The sequence below is a fragment of the Coregonus lavaretus genome (genome assembly GCF_964263955.1).
Source record: "Coregonus lavaretus genome assembly, chromosome: 25".
Lineage (NCBI taxonomy): Eukaryota > Metazoa > Chordata > Actinopteri > Salmoniformes > Salmonidae > Coregonus > Coregonus lavaretus.
In genome coordinates this window covers 28489524-28504068 of record NC_140012.1, presented here as the reverse complement: position 1 = coordinate 28504068, position 14545 = coordinate 28489524, and positions in this window count along the sequence as shown.

The window sequence follows — 14545 nt, the reverse complement described above, 5'->3', positions numbered from 1 at the left end:
CAATGATGGTGTCCCAAATGGCACCCTATTCCCTATTTAGTGCACTACTTTTGACCAGCGCCCATAAGGAATAAGGTGCCATTTGAGACACAGACCAACAGTGAAGAGCAGGTGGCAACAATCACAGCTCTTCTTTGCTCTGGAGAGTTGCATCGCTTCAGGCTATTGTTCTACATGGAAAGCTAAACCCAAATTACCCACCATGGTGGAACAAAACTGTACTTTCCGCTGCACTGTTCCGCTGAAGCACTCATTCTTGCTGGAAAATGTATTTAGATGAATAGCATATAAACCAACAATAGGTGACACAATAGAAGACACAATGTAAGCCAATCTAGGAGCAAAGCAGCACCACTTCTTTACCAACCCCTTATCCTCCTCCCCTCCTCCCCTCCTCCTCCTCTCCTCCCCTCCTCCTCCTCTCCTCCTCTCCCCTTCTCCCCCAGTCCCCAGGTAGTGACACGTCACAAGCAGAGCTAGGTCTCTCATCAACATCATCATAAACACTAACAAGTCTGGATCTGGATAATTGCTCGGTCTGACAAGAGGAGCAATGAAAGACGTGAGAGAGAGGAGTGAGAAAGAGAAACAGGATGTGGTTGTGTGTGTGTGTGTGTGTGTGTGTGTGTGTGTGTGTGTGTGTGTGTGTGTGTGTGTGTGTGTTGGCACACAACCAGTGTCCTCCAGCTGAATCACAGCAGTTTGTATGATTAAACTAATGGTTACTAACCTGATTAACCTGTTGTTCACAGGTGACAGACAGAGAGAGGGAGAACTTTGGACAGGGACTTCCATCCAAAATGGAACTTTATTCCCTATATTCCCTATAGAGTCCCATGTGGACTCTTGGACAAAAGTAGTAGACTATTTAGGGAATAGAATACCAAAAGTAGTGGACTATATAGGGAATAGAATACCAAAGGTAGTGGACTATATAGGGAATAGAATACCAAAAGTAGTGGACTATATAGGGAATAGAATACCAAAAGTAGTGGACTATTTAGGGAATAGAATACCAAAAGTAGTGGACTATATAGGGAATAGAATACCAAAAGTAGTGGACTATTTAGGGAATAGAATACCAAAAGTAGTGGACTATATAGGGAATAGAATACCAAAAGTAGTGGACTATAAAGGGAACAGAATACCAAAAGTAGTGTACTATCAAGGGGATATTGTGCCATTTCAGACTTGGCATGGGACTGTCAGACGTCATCAGGGCAGGGCAGGCTGCCAGGTCATCATCATTGTAGAGGAAACAGTTTGACTGGTGTAATTAACGTTGGCGCTGGAGCAGCAGAAAGGCAGGGTTTGTAATTGCTGTGTTCCCCTGGCGGCTGATGGCTGATACTAGCTTGCTGTTGTCACCGCTGCCCTCCGGGCTGTATCCATCCAGGGTTCAACTGATAGGCTGCTGGCTGCTGCTGTTGTTGTTGTTGCTGTTGTGAGGTTTGGAGGTTTGGATCTTGAGAGCTCAGCTAGACACCTGGCGGCCCTAGACACGCAAAGCCAAGCCCCCATCCTCTCTCTACCTCTCTCCGCTGTTTTTTTTGCCCTTTTTTCTCACTTCTCTCTCAACCCCCCCTCAATCTTTCATCCCCTCCACACCACCCCATCTCGTCTCCAGAGCGGGTTGCTATATGCGGTGTGTTTGATCTTATTAACTTCAAGCTGCAAAGCAATTGCACAATATCTAAACAGTCTTGTCACAATGGATGGAACATGGCCATGGGGCTGCAGGGGGGCCATCAATAATTTAGCCCACTGGCCCCGCTATCCTTTTAGAGCTCAACATGGAGCCACTATCCATATGAAGGGAAATGGGGGCTGGAAGGGGGATGGTTTTCCTTGCATACATGCAAGGCAAGCCCACCTCAACTGCTTGCTTATAAGTATTTGCGCCTCCTTTGGTTAAGAAAGAGTGGATTGGTGGTGTCTACCATTACATTTTAAATTGTGTTTTTCAGATATGTTATACACGTTATGATTATAAATGCATGCATATCCATTTAAATTGCGGGAGAGTGAAGGAGAGAGAACAAAAGTAATAGAGAGGCTGTGAATGAGTGAAGAGAAATAAAGGGAGAGTCATATCCAATGAGACAGATACAGTATGTTGTTTGGTTCAGCCTCTTCCTGGAAGAACTAGCTTCTCGCTCTCTAGAAACAAACAGGCTGAATGATACCTGCTCACTGCTAATCTACCCACCAGCCATGCAGGCATCCATACAGACAGTGTCCTCCCCATTTACTAAAACCCCCTTTATATCAATGAGCCCCCTCTACTCCTCCACCCTTCCAGTGCCCCCTTTTCAGCCTGACAGATGTCAAACATGCTGAGACAGGCTGGTCCACAGCTGTCAGAGAAACAGGTAGACTAATAGGAAAAGAGGAAACGGAGGGAGCAAGAGGAGAGGAAGTCTATCTTCTCATCTTATCACCGCAGGTACTGGAGGAGATTAGCTGGCACACCTGAGGGGAGGAGAGGTAATGCTACACTAGGTAATGACTGATTAAGCCATGCAGGGTTAAGGAGCTTTATGAACAACACCGTATCCAGTTTGGCATCTACAAGATCATTCAGTGACACTTTGCCTCCGCTGGCCTCACCCCAGCTCACCCCAGCTCACGCCTGGTCTTGTCTCTGTTCCAGTTATTCTCCTTCCTCCTCTTTCTGTCAGTCAGTCAGTCAGTCTGACAGGTGTACTGAAAGGTGTAGTGTACTATATTGTTACTGTACCCACTGGTGCAGCCTGCTGATATGAAAGGATGTGTCTCTGTTACACTCAGACTCAGGAAGTGGCAAGCCCCTTCATGCAGCTGCCTTTCACATGGTGGCAAAGTGAAGCCGTCCCATCATCCTTTAGAGGGGGACGTTAGAAGAAACATAAATATAGGTTGGTGGCAGGTGGGCACTGCTGAACAAAGAGAACGCTTTAGGAGAAAAAAGTTTGAAGAAAATATAGTTGGAAGTGGACGATTATAGTAACAAGACAGGATGTCCAACTTAGCTGTTGATACACCTGCCAGTCCTGTCTTCGGCTGCTAGTGTGATCAGAACATGAGTGTTTATTTTCATGTGTGTCTGTGTTAGTGTTTTGTTTGTGTGTGTATAAGTAAGTGTGTACTGCATGTTTATGCATGTGTGTCTATATAATACTTTTCCATGTTTCCTCCAGTGAACCGTAAGTGTACGTCTCAGTGGTATTGGTGGCTGAATAGCTGAATAGATAAAGGTACATGGTCAACGTCGAGCACAGGAGCTGTATACTGTAGCTCAACAAGGCTTTGAGCCATCACAGGTTACTGAGATAGAAGTCAGAACAAGGCTTTGAGCCATCACAGGTTACTGAGATAGAAGACAGAACAAGGCTTTGAGCCATCACAGGTTACTGAGATAGAAGACAGAACAAGGCTTTGAGCCATCACAGGTTACTGAGATAGAAGACAGAACAAGGCTTCGAGCCATCACAGGTTACTGAGATAGAAGACAGAACAAGGCTTTGAGCCATCACAGGTTACTGAGATAGAAGACAGAACAAGGCTTTGAGCCATCACAGGTTACTGAGATAGAAGACAGAACAAGGCTTTGAGCCATCACAGGTTACTGAGATAGAAGACAGAACAAGGCTTTGAGCCATCACAGGTTAGTGCGATAGAAGACAGAACAAACCCAGACAATAAACACGTAGGAGACACTGGAAAGAAGATAAACAGTAGGAGTCGTTGAGCCGCCACCTGCCTGTGGTGTGTGTGTGTGTGTTCGATGAGAGTCAGCGTGGGTGAAGAGTGTGGATGAGCATGTGCATGTGTTGTGATTCCTGTGAGACCCCCTGTGGAGACACTTAAATGTGGTCAGAGACACACCGACTGACGTCCATCAATAATGTAGAATGCACAAGGATCCAGCCGCGCGCGCACACACACACACACACACACACACACACACACACACACACACACACACACACACACACACACACACACACACACACACACACACACACACACACACACACAGTATCACCAGGGATGGACAATATACTGTCTCTCCCTGTTGGATGCCGCATCTTCCACAGATAGATGGATGGCTTCAATTTCCAATCTGATGAGAAACCCTCCCCGAGAACAGTTGATTGTAGCCTAGTTTGGTATATGAGCGAGAATCATCTAATCTAATGTGTGATTATTAGCATTAGACCCCTGCATGAGTCTGTATGTGTGTGTGAGGGAGAGACAGAGGGTATCTAGCCTAATGGTTAAAACACTCACTTACAGATGAGGCAATATCTCATGCTCAGTCAATCGGGGGCCAGTCCAGCAAAAAGCATCTCTGTCCCTCTGTTTTTATTTCATCAGTTCATTTCAGCTCCAACAGTGCTTTTTGTTGAATGGTTATCATTCTGTCACCAGGCGTTAGAGTATCATCAGATGTGGAAGAAGATAGACGAAATAACATTTGGAAGTCAGGTTCCCGAAGTCTATGGGAGTGTTAAGGCCGTACCTTCTTTCTCAATTAATGTATCTTCATAAGCTCTCTACTCCTCTCCTGTGTGTCTGTGTGTGTCTATGTTTGTGCATGTGTGTATGTGTGCACGTGTTCCATGATAATATTCTGTATCGAGTCCCCGGGGGAAATAGACCATCTTTCCTTCCATGTTTGGGTAATGTCAGAGTGAGATGAACTTCAATAAAAAAAAAACTCCAGTTCTCTTCTAATGCAGACCTCCTCACTGAATAGTGAATAGCCACTTTCCTCTCCTCAAATCTGGAAATCATCACCCTGCCTTCCCACTTCCTCTAGCCCATCCAGGACCCACTCTGAGTCCAATCAAGCCTGATGAGAGCAGCCCTGCCTGGCAGCTTAGAGGGCCAGCATTCATCTGCCCCTTCCCATGTCCCTGGGGCCAAGCTTGGGTCTGGGTCTGTTTGAGGTGGTTTAGTGGTGGAAACTCCTAAGCCCTCCTTCTCCAAGCCCTGGCATGGAAATCAGGCCCGTTCTGGGGTTTTCTCTTAGGCAGGATGAAGATGGAGAGAGACATGGCTTAGGTCCAAAATGGCACCCTATTCCCTATATAGTGCACTACTTTTGACGAGAGCCCCACGGCCCCAGTAGTGCACTATTACAGTGCATTCAGAAAGTATTCAGACCCCTTGACTTTTTCCACATTTTGATAACGTTACAGCCTTATTCTAAAAAGGATTCAATTGTTTTCCCCCTCATCAATCTACACAGAATACCCCATAATGACAAAGCAAAAACAGTTTTTTAGAAATATTCAGACTCTTTACTCAGTACTTTGTTGAAGCACCTTTGGCAGCGATTACAGCCTCGAGTCTTCTTGGGTATGACGCTACAAGCTTGGCACACCTGTATTTGGGGAGTTTCTCCCATTCTTCTCTGCAGATCTTCTCAAGCTCTGTCAGGTTGGATGGAGAGCGTCGCTGCACAGCTATTTTCAGGTCTCTCCAGAGATGTTCGATCGGGTTCAAGTCAGGGCTCTGGCTGGGCCACTCAAGGACATTCAGAGACTTGTCCCGAAGCCACTCCTGCGTTGTCTTGGCTGTGTGCTTAGGGTCATTGTCCTGTTGAAAGGTGAACCTTCGCCCCAGTCTGAGGTCCTGAGCACTCTGGAGCAGGTTTTCATCAAGGATCTCTCTGTACTTTGCTCCATTCATCTTTCCCTCGAGCATGACTAGTGTCCCAGTCCCTGCCACCGACAAACATCCCCACAGCATGATGCTGCCACCACCATGCTTCAACGTAGGGATGGTGCCATGCTTCCTCCAGATGTGACGCTTGGCATTCAGGACAAAGAGTTCAATCTTGGTTTCATCAGACCAGAGAATCTTGTTTCTCATGGTCTGAGAGTCTTTAGGTGACTTTTGGCAAACTCCAAGTGGGCTGTCATGTGCCTTTTACTGAGGAGTGGCTTCCGTCTGGCCACCCTACCATAAAGGCCTGATTGGTGGAGTGCTACAGAGATGGTTGTCCTTCTGGAAGGTTCTCCCGTCTCCACATTGAACTCTGGAGCTCTGTCAGAGTGACCATCGGGTTTTTGGTCACCTCCCTGACCAAGGCCCTTCTCCCCTGATTGCTCAGTTTGGCCGGGCGGCCAGCTCTACTAAGAGTCTTGGTGGTTCTAAACTTCTTCCATTTAAGAATGATGGAAGCCACTGTGTTCTTGGGGACCTTCAATGCTGCAGACATTTTTTGTTAGCCTTCCCCAGATCTGTGCCTCAACACAATCATGTCTCGGAGCTCTACGGACAATTCCTTCGACTTCATGGCTTGGTTTTTGCTCTGACATGCACTGTCAACTGTGGGACCTTATATAGACAGGTTTGTGCCTTTCCAAAAATGTTTTTATTTCACCTTTATTTAACCAGGTAAGCCAGTTGAGAACAAGTTCTCATTTACAACTACGACCTGGCTAAGATAAAGCAAAGCAGTGCGATAAAAACAACAACACAGAGTTACATATGGGGTAAAACAAAACATAAAGTCAAAAATACAACAGAAAATATATATACAGTGTGTGCAAATGTAACAAGTTATAAGTATTTAAGGCAATAAATAGGCCATAGTGCAAAATAATTACAATTAGTATTAACACTGGAATGATAGATGTGCAAGAGATGATGTGCAAATAGAGATACTGGGGTGCAAATTAGAAAAATAAATAACAATATGGGGAAGAGGTAGTTGGGTGGGCTACTTTCAGATGGGCAGTGTACAGGTGCAGTGATTGGTAAGGTGCTCTGACAACTGATGCTTAAAGTTAGTGAGGGAGATAAGAGTCTCCAGCTTCAGAGATTTTTGCAGTTCGTTCCAGTCATTGGCAGCAGAGAACTGGAAGGAATGGCGGCCAAAGGAGGTGTTGGCTTTGGGGATGACCAGTGAGATATACCTGCTGAAGCGCATACTACGGGTGGGTGTTGCTATGGTGACCAATGAGCTAAGATAAGGTAGGGATTTGCCTAACAGCAATTTATAGATGGCCTGGAGCCAGTGGGTTTGGCGACGAATATGTAGTGAGGACCAGCCAACAAGACAGGTCACAGTGGTGGGTAGTATATGGGGCTTTGGTGACAAAACTGATGGCACTGTGATAGACTACATCCAATTTGCTGAGAAGAGTGTTGGAGGCTATTTTGTAAATGACATCGCCGAAGTCAAGGATCGGTAGGATAGTCAGTTTTACGAGGGCATGTTTGACAGCATGAGTGAAGGAGGCTTTGTTGCGAAATAAGAAGCCGATTCTAGATTTAACTTTGGATTGGAGATGCTTAATGTGAGTCTGGAAGGAGAGTTTACAGTCTAACCAGACACCTAGGTATTTGTAGTTGTCCACATACTCTAGGTCAGACCCGTCGAGAGTAGTGATTCTAGTCGGGTGGGCGGGTGCCAGCAGCGTTCGATTGAAGAGCATGCATTTAGTTTTACTAGTGTTTAAGAGCAGTTGGAGGCTACGGAAGGAGTGTTGTATGGCATTGAAGCTCGTTTGGAGGTTTGTTAACACAGTGTCCAATGAAGGGCCAGATGTATACAAAATGGTGTCGTCTGCGTAGAGGTGGATCTGAGAGTCACCAGCAGCAAGAGCGACATCATTGATATACACAGAGAAAAGAGTCAGCCCAAGAATTGAACCCTGTGGCACCCCCATAGAGACTGCCATAGGTCCAGACAACAGGCCCTCCGATTTGACACATTGAACTCTATCTGAGAAGTAGTTGGTGAACCAGGCGAGGCAGTCATTTGAGAAACCAAGGCTATTTAGTCTGCCAAAAAGAATGCGGTGGTTGACAGAGTCGAAAGCCTTGGCCAGGTCGATGAAGACGGCTGCACAGTACTGTCTATTATCGATCGCGGTTATAATATCGTTTAGGACCTTGAGCGTGGCTGAGGTGCACCCATGACCAGCTCGGAAACAGGATTGCATAGCGGAGAAGGTACAATGTGATTCGAAATGGTCGGTGATCTGTTTGTTAACTTGGCTTTCAAAAACTTTCGAAAGGCAGGGCAGGATGGATATAGGTCTGTAACAGTTTGGACCTAGAGTGTCACCCCCTTTGAAGAGGGGGATGACAATGGCAGCTTTCCAATCTCTTGGGATCTCAGACGTTACGAAAGAGAGGTTGAACAGGCTAGTAATAGGGGTTGCGACAATTTCGGCGGCTATTTTTAGAAAAAAAGAGTCCAGATTGTCTAGCCCAGATGATTTGTAGGGGTCCAGGTTTTGCAGCTCTTTCAGAACATCAGCTGTCTGAATTTGTGTGAAGGAGAAGCGAGTGGGGCATGGGCAAGTTGTAGTGGAGGGTGCAGAGCTGGTGGCCGGGGTAGTGGTAGCCAGGTGGAAAGCATGGCCAGCCGTAGCAAAATGCTTGTTGAAATTCTCGATTATTTTAGATTTATCGGTGGTGATAGTGTTTCCTAGCCTCAGTGCAGTGGGCAGCTGGGAGGAGGTGCTCTTATTCTCCATGGACTTTACAGTGTCCCAAAACGTTTTGGAGTTAGTGCTACAGGATGGACATTTCTGTTTGAAAAAGCTAGCCTTTGCTTTCCTAACTGCTTGTGTATATTGGTTCCAAACTTCCCTGAAAAGTTGCATATCGCGGGGGCTATTCGATGCTAATGCAGTACGCCACAGGATGTTTTTGTGCTGGTCAAGGGCAGTCAAGTCTGAGGAGAACCAGGGGCTATATCTGTTCTTAGTTCTGAATTTTTTGAATGGGGCATGCTTATTTAAGATTGAGAGAAAAGCACTTTTAAAGAACAACCAGGCATCCTCTACTGACGGAATGAGATCGATATCCATCCAGGATACCTGGGCCAGTTCAATTAGGAAGGCCTGCTCGCTAAAGTGTTTTAGGGAGCGTTTGACAGTGATGAGGGGTGGTCGTTTGACCGCGGACCCGTTATGGACGCAGGCAATAAGGCAGTGATCGCTGAGATCCTGGTTGAAGACAGCGGAGGTGTATTTAGAGGGTAAGTTAGTCAGGATGATATCTATGAGGGTGCCCATGTTTACGGATTTAGGGTTGTACCTGGTAGGTTCCTTGATAATTTGTGTGAGATTGAGGGCATCTAGTTTGGATTGTAGGATGGCTGGGGTGTTAAGCATATCCCAGTTTAGGTCACCAAGCAGTACGAACTCTGAGGATAGATGGGGGGCAATCAATTCACATATGGTGGCCAGGGCACAGCTTGGGGCTGATGGGGGTCCGTAGCAAGTGGCAACAGTGAGAGACTTATTTCTGGAAAGGTGGATTTTTAGAAGTAGGAGCTCAAACTGTTTGGGCACAGACCTGGATAGTAAGATAGAGCTCTGCAGGCTATCTCTACAGTATATGGCAACTCCTCCCCCTTTGGCAGTTCTATCTAGACGGAAAATGTTGTAGTTGGGGATGGACATTTCTGAATTTTTGGTGGCCTTCCTAAGCCAGGATTCAGACACTGCTAGAACATCAGGGTTGGCGGAGTGTGCTAACGCAGTGAATAACTCAAACTTAGGAAGGAGGATTCTGATGTTAACATGCAAAAAACCAAGGCTTTTACGGTTACAGAAGTCAACAAATGATAGCTCCTGGGGAGTAGGAGTGATACTGGGGGCTGCAGGGCCTGGGTTAGCCTCTACATCACCAGAGGAACAGAGGAGGACTAGAATAAGGATACGGCTAAAGGCTTTAAGAACTGGTCTTCTAGTGCGTTGGGTACAGAGAATAAAGGGGGCAAATTTCCGGCCATTGTAGAAAAGATTCAGGGCATTATGTACAGACAAGGATATGGAAGGATATGAGTACAGTGGAGGTAAACCTAAGCGTTGGGTAACAATGAAAGAGATAGCATCACTGGAGGCACCGATTGAGCCGGTCTCGGCGTGTATGGGGGGTGGAACAAAGGAGCTATTTGAGGCAGTTTGAGAGGGACTTGGGGTTCTACAGTGAAATTGTATAATAAGAACTAACTGGAACAGCATTAGGCAAGGCATATTGACATGGGAGAGAGGCATAAAGCAATCACAGGTGTTATTAGAGAGAGCTAAGACAACAACTGGTAATGGCGATGAAAGTTTGGGCTGAGGCTAAACAGATAAACAGGACAGGGTACCGTGTAAAGGAACAGTCCAGCAGGCATCAGCTGTGCAGCTGAGTGATCATAAGGTCCAGTGAACAGCAATATGTGAGTCCGAGAGCAGTTCGAATTGGTGCTACAGCACAGGCTAGCAGGAAGCACGGCTGTTGTTTGCGTGTGCTAGCGGGCCGGGGCTAGCAGATGGATCTTCGTGGTCGTCGCAACGGGAAGCCTGTTGAAACCACAGACGATTACGTCGGCAGACCAGTCGTGATTGATCGGCGGGGCTCCGTGTCGACTCTAGGACGTCCCATCCGGTTGACAGAGAGTTAGATAGCCGGGAGATGTGCCTGACTCAAGGCTAGCTCAAGGCTGATTAGCCAACAACAACATCCATTTGGTTGCAGCTAGCTAGTTGCGATGATCCGGTGTTAAAGGTCCAGTGATTCAGTGATTCCGGCAGAAAATCCGATATGTTTTGGGTCGATAACGCGCTGTGCAGACAGTGCAGACTGGCCGATAATAGTCCAGGCTAGAGCTGGCTGGTAGGTAGTGCAGGCAACGGACAATGGTGAAAAACCGCTAACGGTGGCTAATAGCAAGTAGCTAGTTAGCTGGCTACTCCCGTCCGGTAGACAGAGAGGTAGATAGCCGGGATATGGGCCTGGCTTGAGGCTATCTCAAGGCTAACTGGTGCTTGCTTCGGGGGCAGTGGTGATTAGCCTACAGCAACATCCATTTGGTTGCGGCTAGCTAGTTGCAATCCGGTGTTAAGGTCCAGTGATTCAGTTATTCCGGCAGAAAATTTGATGTTCTGGGTGAAAACTGCTAACGGTGGCTAATAGCAAGTAGCTAGTTAGCTAGTTAGCTGGCTAGCTAGTTTCAACTGGAGATTCTAGATAAAGGTGAGTAAATAATAGAATCCGTTCCACATAGAGTGAGGCGGGTTGCAGGAAAGTATATTTAGTAGAAGGATGAAAAGTGTGATAGGGAAATATATATGTAAAATACAAAAAAATACAAAAAACTGGCTATTTACACGGACACACAACAGAGAACACGACCGCACTGCTACGCCATCTTGGATCTTGAATTTACCACAGGTGGACTCCAATCAGGTTGTAGAAACATCTCAAAGATGATCAATGGAAACAGGATGCACCTGAGCTCAATTTCGAGTCTCATAGCAAAGAGTCTGAATAGTTATGTAAATAAAGTATTTCTGTTTTTTTTATTTTTTATTTAAAAAACGGTTTTCTCTTTGTCATTATGGGGTATTGTGTGTAGATATATTTTTAGAATAAGGCTGTAACGTAACATGTAGAAAAAGTAAAGGGGTCTGAATACTTTCTGAATGCACTCTATATAGGGGATAGGGTGTCATTTGAGACACAACCATGTCCGTGGTGGTAGCTAGTGGCTGGTGGGTGATTCTGAATAGGGGGGATGGATGGATTTTTAAGACTGAGGCAATTTTGCCGGTATTTTTCTTCTTTCTTTTTAAAAATCACTTGCCTGCATCAGTGCAACGTTTGAACGGTTCAACGTCACTTACAGTTATAAGGTCAGTGCATTAGTGTAATAATTTTATTCATAGCCTTTCTCTAGCCCTGGGGGTTGCTGGCTGTCCCCGGTAATAAGCTGCTGACATCTGTCTAGCGTATATTGCCCATCGAGACTCATCTCCCGCAAATGGGGGGCAGAGGCCCTGTGTGTATGTGTCCTACACCTCACACACTGCATGTGTGTGTGTGTTTGCATGTGAGTGACATGCTATGAACACAACGTAAACATGGGAGTGAAATGAGCTCCTTAGCTCAATTCATTGAGCAGCCTCTTGCCCATTCCTAGTCCTACCTGTCTGAAGTCATATCAATAGCGTGACTGCCAATTCAGTATGATGTGCTAAAATGTGCCTAATATGATTGTCGTAGAGAGTCAATAATGCTTCATGAGTCAAAATTAGTCCAGTGTTTCCAAACCTGGTTCAAACGTTAATCTCAGTCTTTAGGGCTTGTTCTGGCTTTGTCATGCTTGTTGGAAGACAACAATCAGATGGGTTAATGCTGTTTTATGAAATTGCTTGGCTTCATGATTACTCTATTCCAGGGTTTCAAACTAAAGACAGTGTGTTATGCAATTCAACTGCAAATATACAACAGCATATACTGTATGAATGGAGAAACAGTAGTGCTGTGTCTGACATTATGAAATGGCTGTTAGATCTGGTAGTGTTACGGTATGGTATGATGTAGCATTGCAATGCAAGCAACTGTCTGCACTGAGTTGACCCCTAAAGTAACATGAGCTTGACAAGGACAAACACAGACACACTAAGAGCGTAGTGTGAACATGCATGTACTCTACATACTGAGCGATTAAAGCAAATGCACAGTATGGTGTTACAGCATTCATCGTCCTTTAAGCGTAGATTGAAGTTTACCGTCATGAATCTTGCTCTGGAGGCAGAACTGAACCATTTCCACTAGATGGGCCAGCTGCAAAGTCAAAATTGTCTATATTGTAAAAATTCATGAAAACAAAAATGATATTTTTGATCTTAATTTAAGGTTAGGGTTAGGCATTAGGGTTAGCAGTGCGGTTAAGGTTAGGGTTAGGGTTAGGTTTAAAAACAGATTGTATTACTTTGTGGCTGTGCCAACTAGTGACCATTCTGCATAGCTGCCTCCAGTAGATGAGTCATCTCAATAAATGCCAACCTGCCCTTTAAGCAGGGCTAACAAGGGTGGAGGAGAGATGGGAGAGAAGGTTGATGCTTTTCATGGGTGTCAAAGGGTTGGTTGGTTAGTAGCCTGTATAAAAGTCTCGCTGTGAGAGAAAAAGCCCACACATCAATGAGTGAAGATGTGCTGGCATGCATATTTTACAGGTTGAGGGGAAAGAAGTTTACAAGAGTGTAAGTGGCTGGTAGGGAGAGGACAGGGAGGTGAGTGATGGGGGAGGCAGGGGAGGATGAGGGAGGTGAGTGATGGGGGAGGCAGGGGAGGACAGGGAGTTGAGTGATGGGGGAGGCAGGGGAGGATGAGGGAGGTGAGGGATGGGGGAGGTAGGGGAGGACAGGGAGGTGAGTGATGGGGGAGGCAGGGGAGGATGAGGGAGGTGAGGGATGGGGGAGGTAGGGGAGGACAGGGAGGTGAGGGATGGGGGAGGCAGGGGAGGACAGGGAGGTGAGGGATGGGGGAGGCAGGGGAGGATGAGGGAGGTGAGGGATGGGGGAGGTAGGGGAGGACAGGGAGGTGAGTGATGGGGAGGTAGGGGAGGACAGGGAGGTGAGGGATAGGGGAGGCAGGGGAGGACAGGGAGGTGAGGGATAGGGGAGGCAGGGGAGGACAGGGAGGTGAGGGATAGGGGAGGCAGGGGAGGACAGGAAGGTGAGGGATGGGGGAGGCAGAGGAGGACAGGAAGGTGAGGGATGGGGGAGGCAGGGAAGGACAGAGAGGGGAGGGATGGAAGAGGCAGGGGAGGACAGGGAGGTGAGGGATGGGAAAGGCAGGGGAGGACAGGGAGGTGAGGGATGGGGGAGGCAGGGGAGGACAGGGAGGTGAGGGTCCCACATAGAGCTGGAGCAGTCAAGGATGGTCCGATGAAGGAGGAGAGACAGAGAGAAGCAGAGAGAGAGAACACAAGATAGGGAGGGTGTAAGAGAGAGTTACTGTAGATGGAGGGATGGGGCAAGAGAGAGAAAGAGGGAAAGGGTGGAACAAGAAAAAGAGAGAGAAAAAAATTTAGAGAGAAAAGAAAGGAGGAAGAAGCCTTAAAAAACATATCCCATCCATCCATTAGTGTAAGTATTGTTCTCCTTCCTGTGGTTCAGGCCATTTTCATGTTGACTTCTCCCTGGTGAAGCACACTAGAGTGGGGGAGGAGGAGGCAGAGGAAGAGGAGGAGGTGGAGAAGGATTAGGTGGAGGAGGAAGAGGAGGAGAAGGTGTAGGAATAAAGGAAGGTAATAAATGGTGGGTTGCTCTTGTAAACAGGGTTATCAGCCCGTCTCTGACTCCCAGCCTCCCTGACCGCCCGCCTCCCTTCCTGTCTGCCTCCCTCCTTTCTTGATACTACAGGAGTTTCACAGAGAAATCACCCTGACAGCCAATTAAAGAGCCTTTCTCTCTCTCTCCCTGATAAGAAGGTTGTTTATACAGCCTGTTAATACTGCTACAGTGGCTGGCACTTAACGCATGATGAATCTACGTCGATGAGCATTGAAAGTTGATCAACCCCCTCTCCAATCTGCCCCTGCTACTTTCTCATCAAGCCAGAGAGAATGAACAGATACAGATGCCTGGGCCATGCCAAAGGCGCCTTATCGTCAGATTACTCACTAGAATGGTTCAGTGGGTTTTTAATCGAAAGAGAAGGATTGTTTTCTGTGTCGTCGCTCAAATATGAAAGAAGATTGCCGCAGGGAAAGAAGAATACCAGCACTGTCATAAAATATAATGAGCACATA